At 39.7% G+C, this 15,135-nt stretch overlaps 1 protein-coding gene across 1 annotated transcript in view; it reads left to right on the top strand.

Annotated features, from left to right (window-relative positions):
• The first annotated feature begins 4,443 nt into the window (after positions 1 to 4,443).
• The window catches only part of LOC115230351 (protein PFC0760c-like), a 14,756-nt gene continuing 4,064 nt past the window's right edge, over positions 4,444 to 15,135 (top strand). The window contains exon 1 of the mRNA XM_029800556.2: positions 4,444 to 4,455. The gene's annotated coding sequence lies outside the window, so the exon portion shown is untranslated. The remainder of the gene's footprint in view (positions 4,456 to 15,135) is intronic.

The raw sequence follows: 15,135 nt of genomic DNA, 5'->3' as shown, positions 1-15,135 counted from the left end.
TGTTTCAAGTTTTATAAACAACCTATTCTTACATCAGTGTATAATAGATATAAAGGATGGCTTAAAGCTCTCTTCAGCCGCATGCATTGTTATTCCAAACAGTTACATCACGCTATGAAAAATATGAAAAGTACATGTAGCATTATCCAAAATAATAGGTATATCATATCTCTTTAAGAAAGTGTATTTATAAAATTTTTCAACCAAATACATATATATATATATATGTATGTGTGTGTGTGGTGTGTGTGACCGCGTGTGTATCGTTGGCGATTTTCTTTCTCCGTTTTCCCTTCCTTGCATCTTTCCTTTTCCTATGTATCTGACGAAGAGCTCCGCTCGAAACGTTAAATCCTCTTTCTTTCTTTTCCTTTCCTGAGCGTCCAATAACACTATCTCGCGTTGTTGTGTTTTCTCTTTGTTCATATTTGATTTACTATATATATATATATTATATATATATATATATATATATATATAATATATATATATATATATATATATAATATATACTTTATTTAAAAGCAGCAGAAATGTAACAAAAGCTGTTACTCGGAGTTTCACGTTACCGTTCGTCGAAAGGTTTTGTTAAAATAGAACTGTCCGACGAACAGGAACGTGAAACTCGAGGTAACAGCTTTTGTTATATCTCTGCTGCTTTAAATAAAGCATATTACTCTACCTCTGGTATTTGAGTACTCTTTTTTTACACCTTGTTTCACATTTATGTGCTTACTCCGGTATATATATATATATATATATATATATATATATATATATGGCTTCATCTTTTGCATACATTGATTGAACGAGTCTTCTCCGCTACACCACTTGCGACTCCATTTAACCTTAACCCTTTCTGTTCATGCTTATCCCGATGATCCCCTTTTGCAGATTCCTTCCATTTGTATTGCTTAGCCCTAAAGACCAGACATACATTTTCATACACACTGCCCCAGTCAGTGGTATCAAACAGGAACGTGGCATAAAGAAACTCTATGGTTTTTCGAAAAAATAGAGTTGTCTCACTTTTGTTTTCCTGGATAAATTCGTCACCCCCAGGAGGCGCTTTTTAAATAAACCTCCTCATGTATTCTTCTTTTCTTTGAGTTGGTTCAAATCGAATCGTCCCCTTTAATCCACAACTTTCGTAATAGATGCATGATTGCTGTTGCTCTTGTTGTTGCAGATGTTGTTGTTGTGGTTGTTGTAGTTATTGTTGTTCGCATTGATTTCCCATTGAACATTTCCAACTGCATTCTGTGTGAGTGTGTGAGTATGTGCATATTTTACAGTGTACAACTCGGATCTTTTCGGTTTGAACGGCAGTTTTTTAAAATAGTTTCCACGTAACTAAACACTTTTAAACTTCGTATACTGGTAGAATGTGTTTATAAAACATCTTTTTCTCTTGGCTTTATTGAGAAAATTCTATAGTTTGTAAGATATTTGTTGTTGTTTTTCTTCAATTTCTTCAATTTCAACCAATCAATGACGTCCATTGAGGTAAACAACATTCTGCCGTATGAATATGTCCCTCGTTTAAGAAACAGATTGGGTTTATTTACATTTCTGAAGAAAAAAAGATACCCTTCCCCCACCCCTAAGCCTAACCCTAAAATAGATTGAAATGCAATAGATCGATACTAGGGGTCATAATTATGGGTGACAATTTCATATGACACCGCTAGAAAAAAACTGCCGTTCAAACAGAAAAGATCCTACAACTCTATTGTGTCTGTCTGTGTGTCTTTCTTACAGTGGACAACAGTAAGTATTTAATCTCTAATATTTTTTATGTTTTTCACTGTTTGAAACCATTTTGGAGGTTGGTGTTTGTTGATATTGTTGCTACTACAACTATGGTAAACACCTCTTCCTGCTACTTCTGAGGCTGCTTTCGACCACAAATAGCAATAAAAACCGCTATTTATTGAAAATACATAAACTATTAGAAAAGTCTAAAGACATATGTTACTTTTGCTCCAGGACCTTCTGTCACGCTAGAAACACTTTCTTAGAAAAACTGGAACAAAACATTTTTTCTACAGTGTGTGTGTATATGTGTGAATGTGCGTGTGTGCATGTATATGTGTGTCAGTCGATCTCAGTGTGAAAACAAGAAAACTATTATCTCCGGAGGCTGAATCTGAACTTAAAACTCCGAGTCGAATATACAGCGCAAGGTATCATGCCTGATGCGCCAACAGTTCTAAACTATCCATTGCAATGGATTGATATTTAGTGAACCTGAAAGAACGAAAAGCAAATTTGACCTGAGCGGGATTTGAAATCAGAGGGCAGAGAGTTGGAACAAATACCGCTAGATATTTTACCTGACTATCTAACAGCTCTGTCAACTGACCGTCTTAAATGGAACTGAATAATTCTGTAGGTCTAGAGGATAATGTATTAATGGTTAAAAATTACTTTCTTCATGGACTTGTTTAAGAGACATTCGTTTGATTTAATAAAATAAAATATTAATAATAATAATAATAATAATAATAATAATAATAATAATAATAATAATAATCACTTTAGTTTGCTGACTATGGACAGCTGACACTTTCTATCATGTCCAGCAAAATAAGGTGTGAGTTTTAATACTATAATAACAATGGTAATGAAAATAATAAAAATAATAATTAAGTATGCAATATATAGGCATGGAACTTAAAACTGAAAGCAGCTGCTCAACTGACAAATCTTGACATGACATTAAAATGCCATCAAGTTACTTAGAATATGAAACTTCTCTGGTAAACCAAGTTTACATCAATAAAAGAAGTTAATATACAATGCAACGGTTTACACCACCGACCGATGGACACACTCATATATGCATACACACATAGACTCACCCACTCATGCACATACACACATATATACATACACTCATACGTGTATGTGTATATGTATGAATGCATATATATATATATATTGCTTGTTTACACTTTTCTCGATATCAGTGACTTTTCGTCACTGGAAAAAGGATATATATTTGCAAGGGGAACCTACTTTTTTATCGGCAATCGGTGATTGTCACACGCTGATGACAGGTCAATACTCAGAAACTCGAGTCTGTGTGTATCATGTCAGATTGAAGATGGGAAGGATGGCTTCCCTTTGCAAATACTCATAAGGCACAGAAAGTGTGTCAATAGCCAGCTGGAGGAGGTTTCCTCCTGGGGCTACAAGCTATAGTAGCATCCACCCTTAAGGGTTAGCCACATTTAAGTGACAAATATACTTCACAATATATATATATATATATTTACATACACATAAACGCGCACACTCACACACACACACACACACACACACAACACACATAAGGGGATAGTTACAGTTAGAATGATTTTGAAAGGGTCCATCTGGGACTAAGTACAGCACCAACAACAACACCATAAAACAACACCATTACCATTGCTATAAGCACCTCACCACAGCCTACTGCAGTACACTGAACCACACTGCGTCACACTGCGGCACAGTGCGTCACACAATTGACAGCCACTCCCTACTGAACTGTGTCAGACACGACAAATTATTATACTCGGGAGTCGCACTAGCTAGAAATAGTAGCCATATTTCATCAATGATGACCTTCAGTCTTTATACAGGATGTACACATTGCAGGACAATATAGTGATCGATATACAAGAAAACGCGAGATGGTCACGCTTGGCACGTCTTTGATTAGAAGCTTACTCCATCAGATCTGGCTGGTGTGAATAAACAGCAACTACACCATCATCATCATCGTCATCGTCGTCGCCGTCATCATCAACAACAACGACAAGTGGAGGTGCAATGGCCCAATGGTCAGAGCAGCGGACTCGCGGCGGAGGATCGCGGTTTCGATTCCCAGACCGGGCGTTGTGTGTGTTTATTGAGAGAAAACACACAAAGCTGCACGAGGCTCCAGCAGGGGGTGGTGGCGACCCCTGTTGTACTCTTTCACCCCAACTTTCTCTCACTCTTTCTTCCTGTTTCTTGTCCCCGACTTCCTATGCAACCGCTGAGCCTGGATGCGCATTCATCCATCCGTCGATGCTCTCGGTGTCGGGGGTTGACCTGCTTTCTCTTCTGCGGGTCTTACGAATAGCAAAGGACCACGTTTCCGACTTCTCCCATCTTGCGAGCTCTGGGACGAAAGACCGTTCGCTCAACAGCAACAACAACAACAACAACATAAGTCAACTCGAGCCAGCATGATAGCCACGGCATCTGTAATCTAGTTGATCAAGTCACACTAAACCAAATCCCAACGCACCACCACCACCACCATCACCACAGCTATTATACTCTGCAAGCACCTTACCATCACTGTTACTACGGCAACTATACCACGACGACGGCAACGATGACGACCACCTACACCGCTGTCACCACCACCACCACCACCACCACCACGACCACGACAACGACGGCCACCACCGCCACCACCACTACCAGATTCATTGTTCCTTATATTATTCTCTCTCTCTCTCTCAGTTTCAGGGATTGGATGAGTACACCCTCCTCGTGGTGGGGGCCGTACACCTCTTCTCCTCTATGTCTCTCTACCAACTCTGGCCTGATATTTAATGTCCTTCTGGTTGGAATCAACACCTCCTCTCCTGGCTTGGCAGCTAACGGCTCTTGAGGCGCGAACACACACACACACACACACACACACACACACACACACACACACACATGCACATTCATCCATCCATATATATATACGTGCATACACACTCACATATACAAGCGTACACACACAAGGAAATTCACCCTCCCCGCTAAGCCTTTAGTACTTTTAAGGGTCCGCTATCCACTAATATCTGTAAATTATTTGAGCTACAATTAGTTTCACTAATCCATTAATTACAAAAGGGGTGGGTTTGATCAATTCTATTATCCTGGGGGATGATGAATGTAATGTTTGGAGTCCTTAGCCGGCATCACAGAGAGAGAGAGAGAGAGAGAGAAATCGATAGATAGGGAGTGAGAGAGTGAGAAATAGATAAATAGACTGACTGAGAGAGGGGGAGAGAGATATATAGAGAGAGTGAGAGAGAGAGAGATTAGATAAAAAAAGACAGAGAGAGGGGACGAGGGATAGACATAGATAGGTAGATAGATAGAGAGATAAATCGAGATAGATTGATAGATAAATAGAGATTGATAGACATAGAGGTAAATAGATTGATAGATATTAAACAGAGGTAGATAGATTAATTGATGAATAGATAGATAGGTACGTATCGGATAATTGTTTCGGATAATGTCATTTAAATATTCTTGTATCATTCAAATGGATTAGGTTCTCAAGAATATTGTCTTCCTTATTTACTGAGCAGCGGCAGAATTGGTTGAGTGTTGGACTAAAATTTATTACTCTTTTACTCTTTTACTTGTTTCAGTCATGTGACTGTGGCCATGCTGGAGCACCGCCTTTTTAGTCGAGCAAATCGACCCCAGGACTTATTCTTTGGAAGCCTAGTACTTATTCTATCGGTCTCTTTTGCCGAACCGCTAAGTTACGGGGACATAAACAACTGTCAAGCAATACTGGGGAGACAAACACAGACACACAAACATACACACAGACATACATATATGTACGTATATACGACGGGCTTCTTTTAGTTTCCGTCTACCAAATCCACTCACAAGGCTTTGGTCGGCCCGAGGCTATAGTAGAAGACACTTGCCCAAGGTGCCATGCAGTGGGAATGAACCCGGAACCATGTGGTTGGTAAGCAAGCTACTTACCACACAGCCACTCCTGCGCCTATTGCTTAATTAGTAACGTTTGTAGAGATTCTCATTTCAGACGTTACTGCCGTCAATTTTATCTTTTCTTATTTTCGATTTATTGAAATAAATAAAAACAAAAATATGTCAGGTGCAGGAGTTGGTTTAACTCAACATAATTTTTCGTAAAATCTGTGAGTTTTGGGGCCGATTTAGAAGCAATTTCTTAATCAAATAAAGGGCTTGGTCCTTGACCAAACGAAACAATTGAATGAAAGAGGGTGGTGGATGGACAGAGTGAATCAAATGAGTGATGGAAGGTGGTGGATGACTAATGAAATCTGTTGAATGATGGAGAGTGGTGAATGTCAGAGAGTATTATTTGTGTGAGGGAAGGCGGTAAGCTGGCAGAATCGTTAGCAAGCTGGGCCAAATGTTTAGCGGCTGTTTTTCGGTCTTCATGTTCTGAGTTCAAATGCTGTCAGTTTCGGCTTTGCCTTTTATCCTTTCGAGACCGATAAAATAGGCACCATTTGAATACCAGGGTCGATGTAATCAACTTATCCCCTTCTCAGAAATTGCTAGCCTTGTACCAAAACTTGAAATCAATATGATTTGTGTCTTTATTTATCTCAGATGAAAGCGTTTCGGGGGAAAACATGGGGAAATAGTTTTACTATGAAATGAAACATGAAAAATAGGTTTAAATCCTGAAATTTAACATTCAACAGGAATCAGACTTTATAATTGTTGTGTCAGGGAGAGAAAAAGAGAACTGATAGTGTACGTGCATATATTTATACACAAGAATAATCAATGTAATAAGAGAATATACATACATACATACATAGCAATGTATATTTGCATGCACATATATAATACAAGCATATATACATATATATAATAATTATTTGAGGGAATATTATTCCTAACTTACAGGGAAAAATTCAATTTAGAAATGCTGAATCAAGTTTCACAAAATATTATATATATATATATATATATATATATATATATGGGAAGAGATGAGGGTTTGATCACGCATCAGAACCTTTAAAGTGGGATCAAGGGTGGTTCTGTATTCAGAGTGTCTGGGAAGGTAAAAAAACTTGGCCCTAAATCCGGACTTTAGGGAAAGGATCAGGTTGATATCATTTTTTAAAGGTTATCATATTTTAAGGGAGGAATTAAATGAAATTCAAATGTGGGGTAAGTGTTGGTCATTTTAGCTATTGGGGGCAGCAAGACAATTATTTTGGGAACACTAAACAAAACAAATGAATTTTGGGATATCGATGAGGGGAAATCTTAGAGAAAGGATCGGGAGTTAATTCTTGATTTGAATTGTCAGGGAAAGCGGAAAGGGATCGGATTGATTTGATATTTGAACGTTAAGGATAGAATTATAGATGATCCAGTCTGTGATCTATTTGTGAGAGATGACACATCTATATATGGGGTAATGACCCTTTCTACTGGAGGCACAAGGACTCAAATTTGTGGGGAGGAACCTAGTCGATTACATTGACCCCAGTGTTTCATTCGTACTTAATTTATCGACTACGAAAGGCAAAGTCGACCTTGGCGGAATTTGAACTCAGAACGTAGCGGCAGACAAAATACCTATTTCTTTACTATCCACACGGGGCTAAACACAGAGGGGACAAACAAGGACAGGCAAACGGAGTAAGTCGATTATATTGACCCCAGTGCGTAACTGGTACTTAATTTATCGACCCCGAAAGGATGAAAGGCAAAGTCGACCTCGGCGGAATTTGAACTCAGAACGTAACGGCAGACGAAATACGGCTATGCATTTCGCCCGGCGTGCTAACGTTTCTGCCAGCTCGCCGCCTTATATCCTTATATATGAAGTATGGAGCAACAGTGAAAACATTTTACTTAAAATTTGACGGAAAGAGATATTAACATTAGACTTGGCACATCTGGTTTGAAAATAATGGTAACCAGAGAACTAGTAATGCAACTGTAATGCTTTAGTATATACCAATGCATTACTAATATATACCAATGCATTACTAATATATATTTTATTGGCGACAAAAGAACAAAGGCAAAGTCTATAGCAGCAAAATTTAAACTTAAGTTATTGAAAAATGATAATTTAAATTATTACTCTACTTTCTGAACATTTCTGATGCCTCAGTCAATGAATAAAATTGGTTTCAAATTTTGGCACAAGGCCAGCAACTTCGAAGAAAATATTGGATCTTTTCCTTTTGAACGGCAGTTTGTAACATAATTTCTAGGTAACTAAAAAGTTTTAAACTTCGTATACTGGTAGAATGTGTTTAGAAAACATCTTTTTCTCTTGGCTTTATTGAGAAAATTCTATAGGTTCTAATATATTTCGTCTTTAATTTCTTGCATTTCGGCAATTTTAACCAATCACTGGCGTCCATTTAGGTAAATAACATTCTGTGCATAATGAATATGTCCCTCGTTTAAGAAACAGATTGGATTTATTTACATTTGTGAAGAAAAAAGATACCCTTTCCCCACCCCCAACCCTAACCCTAACCCTAACTAATATTTACTTAAGAATTGTGTGTTGTCAAAAAGGCAAATATGGTGGCGGAGTTGGCTTGTAGTAGTTGTTGTTATCATATAGATCGTGAAGGCGCGTGGCTTAGTGGTTAGGGTGCTCGGCTCACGATCGTAAGATAGTGGGTTCGATTCTCGGCAGCGCGTTGTGTCCTTGAGCAAGACACTTTATTTCACTTTGCTTCAATTCACCCAGCTAGCAAAAATGAGTTGGACTGTTTTTTTTAAAGGAGACAGCCTTGTCACATTCTGGGTCACGTTGAATCTCCCTGAGAACTACGCTAAAGGTACACGTGTCTGTGGAGTACTCAGCCACTTGCGCGTTAATTTCACGAGCAGGTTGTTCCGTTGAGTGGAGGAACTGGAACCCTCGTCGTCGTAACCGACGGAGTGCCAGTTATTATTTAGGCCCGTATCTGCTCTGATCGAACAGATCTAGGATCGAAGGCGTTCCAGCGATGACAATCATGTTTCTTTTGTTTAGTCGAGGCTACATTGTTCAATGTGGCCTTCCTTTCTAAGATGATAGGATGAAAATTGAGGAAAATTTAGCTGTTATTTCTAGCAAGTGAAGTAGCCGTGTAGAGCAGTCAAAGGATACAGCGGCCCGCGGGGCTTTTGGATGGCATGCCTGAACAAGAAATTATCTCGAATTTCTTTTACTAGTGCGGCCCGCCAGATGATCAACCATGTCTCATGTGCCCTATTTCTTGAGAAAGGTTGCTAATGCATGGCCCAGAGACCCCCATCCTTGATTCTCTCTTCGCGCGCACATTAGGCAAAACTTAAAACAAATTCATATACGCACCATACGCACATATCTACGCACATATATATACACACACACATAGTAAAAAATGAATGTTATATATATATGCATAAAAATGGGTAAATATCACCCAAATAAAGTGTACAGCGGGATATTTATAACAACATTCTCTTTCTTTACTCTTTTACTTGTTTCAGTCATTTGACTGTGGTCATGCTGGAGCACCGCCTTTAGTCGAGACAATCGACCCCAGGACTTATTCTTTGTAAGCCTAGTACTTATTCTATCGGCCTCTTTTGCAGAACTGCTAAGTTACGGGGACGTAAACACACCAGCATTGGTTGTCAAGCGATGTTGGGGGGACAAAAACAGACACACAAACATATACACACACATACATATACGACGGGCTTCTTTCAGTTTCCGTCTACTAAATCCATTCACAAGGTCTTGGTCGGCCCGAGGATATAGTAGAAGACACGTGCCTAAGGTGCCACGCAGTGGGACTGAATCCGGAACCATGTGGTTGGTAAGCACGTCGTATATATATATATATATATATATATTATATATATATATATAATATATATATATATATATATATATATATATATATATAGATAGATGTGTGTGTGTTTGTGTGTCAGTGTTTGTCACCCCACCATCGCTTGACAACCGATGTGGTGTATTCACGTCCCTATAACTTAGCGGTGCGGCAAAAGACACCGATAGAATAAGTACTAGGCTTACAAATAATACGTACTGGGGTCGATTTGCTCGACTAAAGGCGGTGCTCCAGCATGGCCGCAGTCAAATGACTGAAACAAATAAAAGAAAAGAAAAAAAAGAAAGAAAGAAAGGTGATTTCGGTTTCAAGCACACTGCGAGGCACTTCGAGTAAATGTCTTCTGCCAGAAGCTTCGGTCTATCAAGGCCTTTCGAAATTTGCTTTTTCGGAGTTTGTGTGAAAACTCGCTGGAGCTTCTTGAGTGGTTGACTAATCCGATTAAATCGGTTTAACGCCATCACTTGATCCCTTCACTGTTTTTAGAGGAATATGCCCTGTTATGGACATTCATAGCAGGATAATTGTTTCCCCTCTTCCTTTTCAACAATTCCAAATATCCTGTAAAAGGGGCCATATAAAAAATAGAAAAAAAAATGATACAAAATAAATAATTAAAATAAAAAAGAAAACAACAAAACATAAAAAAAACAAAACAAAAACACAGTAATACAATAAAATAAGAAAAACCCAAAAGATACATTATTAATATGTTTTAATTATGGATGGATTAATAAAGATTAAACCTTGCCGTTACCAAAAATAAAATTTGATCATCCTCTAAAATAAAAAGAATAAATCACCTCAAACTGGTAATTTTACTTTGTTTTTTTATATATTATTATTATTATTATTATTATTATTATTATTATTATTATTATTATTATTATATATTATTATTATTGAGTGAGAGAGCAGTTCATGCCATCAAAGTGACACTGGGGTAAAATATACGAAGCCCAATATAACCATCATGACTACCGTCTGATAAAGTACACCAGGCACAGCATTCACAACATATGTGCGCGACATGGTGATCTCATATCAAGATAAACAGCACATGACCTTGCAGGTGGGGCCCAGTTAGAATTTTCTTCAGGTTGAGTAGCCCATCCCGCTCAAAAGGTCCCTGAATAAGGGTTTTTGTTTAGGATGTTGAATGTTTGAAAGAATCACCCAGTTTCCAGAGGTGAATTATTCAAACCTCCAAGAATCCCTCTCAACACATGGCTATGATGCTCCCCACTACTTCTGCTCGTGATCAGAGATGCACATATCGTCAGCCCCTAAGGGATATGCTCAACTGGTTAAGGTCAAACAACTGACAAGCAAATCTGTGGTATTGAGCAGAATATTGCTGTAGCCCCATCTTATACCAAGACAAAATTATTTATTATTATTATTATTATTATTATTATTATTATTATTATTATTATTATTATTATTATCATAATCATCATTTTGAACTTGTATAATAATGATTTGGTTTGACAAGTTATCATGTCAGTTTTTGTATTTAAAACGGTAAGAAAGGCGAACATTTAATTGAAATAGTTTCGACGTTATTAAGAAAAGTTTAAGTGAAGGAGTTGATGGCGGAATGATATAGATGGTCCTTAGAATAACCGTATTTCAACTTTGAAAGGATCATAGTACAACTTTAGAAGGATCTTACTTTCGTTTTGTGAAGGCGTATGGCTCAGTGGTTAGAGCGTCGAGCTTACGATCGTGAGGTTGTGAGCTCGAATCCCGGACCGGGCTGCGTGTTGTGTTCTTGAGCAAGGCACTTTGTAGAAATGAGTTGCGACGTCACAGGTGCCAAACTGTATCGGCCCCTTTGTCTTTCCCTTGAATAACACTGGTGGCGTGGAGAGGGGAGGCCGGTATGCATGGGCGACTGCTGGTCTTCCATAAACAACCTTGCCCAGACTTGTGACTAGGAGGGTAACTTTCTAGGTGCCATCCCATGGTCAGTGTCGTGACCGAAGGGGGTCCCGGATCCGACTTTCGTTTTGACTGATCCTGGTTGCTCTTTGATTGATCATAACTGCATATTGAATGGTTATAACTGCACCTTGAGTGATCATAATAACACTTTGAATGATATTAGTTGCACTTTGAATGATCATAGTTGAACTTTAGAATGTCCACTGTTAAAGTTTAGAGTGATGTTGCGATGTATTCTAAGTTCAAATCTCACCAGTGTCAACAGCGGATCAAAAAATAATGACTGTGAAGTATTTAGTCCGGTGTTTTACATTTTTTCCCTCAATTTGCTTACTTGCTTATGACGGCCCATCAAAGGTGATGAGAACGTCGATCAAAGACATCCATCCTCCTCCTCCCCAACATATTGTTTCTCATGGGAGCGGCCATGGCTGGCGTGACCGATACGGGATAGGCAAATCCTGCAGCACTGAGGGTACTGAAAGTAACCCCGAAGAACAGATGCAGGGGGGTTACTCTTTCTCTCTTTTACTCTTTTACTTGTTTCAGTCATTTGACTGCGGCCATGCTGGAGCACCGCCTGTAATCGAGCAACTCGACCCCGGGACTTATTCTTTTGTAAGCTCAGTACTTATTCTATCGGTGTCTTTTGCCGAACCGCTAAGTAACGGGGACATAAACACACCAGCATCGGTTGTCAAGCAATGCTAGGGGGACAAACACACTCACACAAACACACACACACACACATATATATATATACATATATATGACGGGCTTCTTTCAGTTTCCGTCTACCAAATCCACTCACACGGCTTTGGTCGGCCCGAGGCTATAGTAGAAGACACTTGCCCAAGGTGCCACGCAGTGGGACTGAACCCAGAATCATGTGGTTGGTAAACAAGCTACTTACCACGCAGCCACTTCTGCGCCTGGGTTGATAGCCATGGGTTGATGATGACATCTCTTCTCTTCATGCAATCTCCGCAGTTTGGTTTCAAAACTTTCTACTCCAGCATCACATATGGACCTCCAAAAACCTTCAGATTAACAACCAGGGGCTCCAACCGATCGAGAGGGATATCACATAAAGTGAGGGACCGCTGGAGATGATCATAAAAAACGAAATTTTGGACGTCCTTGGAGCCTACTTAAAAGTTAGTTACTCTTTTACTCTTTTACTTGTTTCAGTCATTTGACTGCGGCCATGCTGGAGCACCGCCTTTAATCGAGCAAATCGACCCCGAGACTTATTCTTTGTAAGCCCAGTACTTATTCTATCGGTCTCTTTTGCCGAACCGCTAAGTGACGGGGACGTAAACACACCAGCATCGGTTGTCAAGCAATGCTAGGGGGACAAACACACACACACACACACAGACACATACACACACACACAACACACACACACACACACACAACACACACACACACACACACATATATATATATATATATATATATATATATATATATATATATATATATATACATATATACGACAGGCTTCTTTCAGTTTCCGTCTACTAAATCCACTCACAAGGCATTGGTCGGCCCGGGGCTATAGCAGAAGACACTTGTCCAAGATGCCACGCAGTGGGACTGAACCCGGAACCATGTGGTTGGTTAGCAAGCTACTTACCACACAGCCACTCCTGCGCCTTTTGGCAAGGGACCGGACTGAAATGGAGGGATCAGGAGAGATTGCAGACTATATTGTATACGTCACTATTCTGATGATTAAGTTATAGACATTGCATGGGTGGATGACTTATGTGGGTTTTCTGAGTCTGTATAACTGTGATGTGTGAAGGGACGTGACTTAGCGGTTAGAGCATAGAGCTTTCGATCGTGAGGTTGTGAGATCGATTCCCGGACAGAGCTGTGTGGTGTCTTCTTGAGCAAGACACTTTATTTCACGTTTCTCCGGTTAACTCATCTGTAGAAATGAGTTGCGACGTCACTGGTGCCAAGCTGTATCGGCCCCTTTGCCTTTCCCTTGGGTAACATCAGTGGTGAGGAGGTGGTATGCATGGGCAACTGCTGGTGGTATGCATGGGCAACTGCTGGCCTTCCACAAACAATCTTGCCCTGACTTGTGATTTGGAAGGCAACTTTCTAGGTGCAATCCCATGGTCATTCATAACCGAAGGGGGTCTCCTATAACTGTGATGTAGCTGTGTAGCTGATGAGACCCGAGGGGTGGTTGTGCTGAGGATGTGAGATTTGTTTGTGTGAGTGTTGAAAAAGAACTACCCAGGTGGATGGTACCGGTTGTTAATTTAGATACTTCAGGTGATTCACGGTTGAAGTGTAATTTCTTCTTTTAGTCAGAAGTAGTTCCGACCTTTCACTTTGTAGGTTCCAACCTTATTTTGTTGTGGCACCAATATACAAAATAGAGAAAAGTAAAACCCCTGAAGATATTTTGGGGACAACACCCTGCCTCCCCAATTTTAATAAAACATGAAATGAAACAATTTTTTTTTGTGAAAAGAGAATCTATTCACATAAAAGTATAAAATAATTTATTGTTTTATAAATGGTGAATAAGATCTTTTAAAATAACTTTTTAAATTAAATTTTATTGAAAGAATTCGTATTTCACAGATTCCCAGAATATTTTTTCACGTGACCTGATAAACTTTGATAAACCCTGTTTTAATTAATTTGAAATAGCAGACAACTTTTAGAGTTAATAGTTTGACCATCTCGGCCTTTTGGTCCATTTTATAACAGAGCACTACTATTTAATATAGATTAAAAAATATATGCAGTGCTTGGGGAATATTGATAAAAAAAAAGCTACGAAATTCTTACATTCTCTCGATTTCCTGTAATTGATACCGCCTCGTGGTCCCAGCAGACAAAATGGAAAAGGCATTGCCCCAGAGGATGATGAGGGAGAGGTGCTAGAACTGCCACTCTAACCCACGGGGCTCGCACTTGCGGATAACCATCTCCGCTCTGATAGTGGTGCACAGGGATAAGGTCCGTGGGCTGGGAACATCAGAGGTCTCCACTGCTTCAGGCTCGACCATAAAGCTGTTAGAGAGCGACCGGCACTTTGACAGTTTACTTTTCTCAGCCAGATGAGCAGCAGAACCTGAGCTGGTAGCTGGACATACCAAGTTGCCGATGGAGAAGGTTCCACAGCATGTGAAATCCCAAATGAGGGGCCTATCGCCACCGAACGGGAAAATTGTTATACCGTCAGGCCTTTTACCGCCCCCTCGGTCTAGCTCCGCTGGCTCGCTCTGGGAAGGGAAGCCTGCAGCGGAATGATGTAGTGAGAGGGGCCTCGGCTGGGACTCTGATGAATACAGAGACAGAGGTTGCAGGATAAAGGTCAAGAGGTGCGCAAAAAGTTAAGAGCTTTTGTAGGGTGGCCGGATTAGTGAGGGTGGTGGAGGAATACTAAGCAAGTATGAAATGGTACAGAGAGTTAAGAATAGCAAACCATTCTTCTCTGACCCCCAAGGAATTAGTGTTTGGGGAAGAATGTGAAATCGATAGACGGCTGTGTCTGTTGATGTCTTTG

Source organism: Octopus sinensis, unplaced genomic scaffold (assembly GCF_006345805.1).
Source record: "Octopus sinensis unplaced genomic scaffold, ASM634580v1 Contig15413, whole genome shotgun sequence".
In the NCBI taxonomy this organism is placed as follows: Eukaryota; Metazoa; Mollusca; class Cephalopoda; order Octopoda; family Octopodidae; genus Octopus; species Octopus sinensis.
This window is presented reverse-complemented; position numbering and strand designations above follow the sequence as displayed.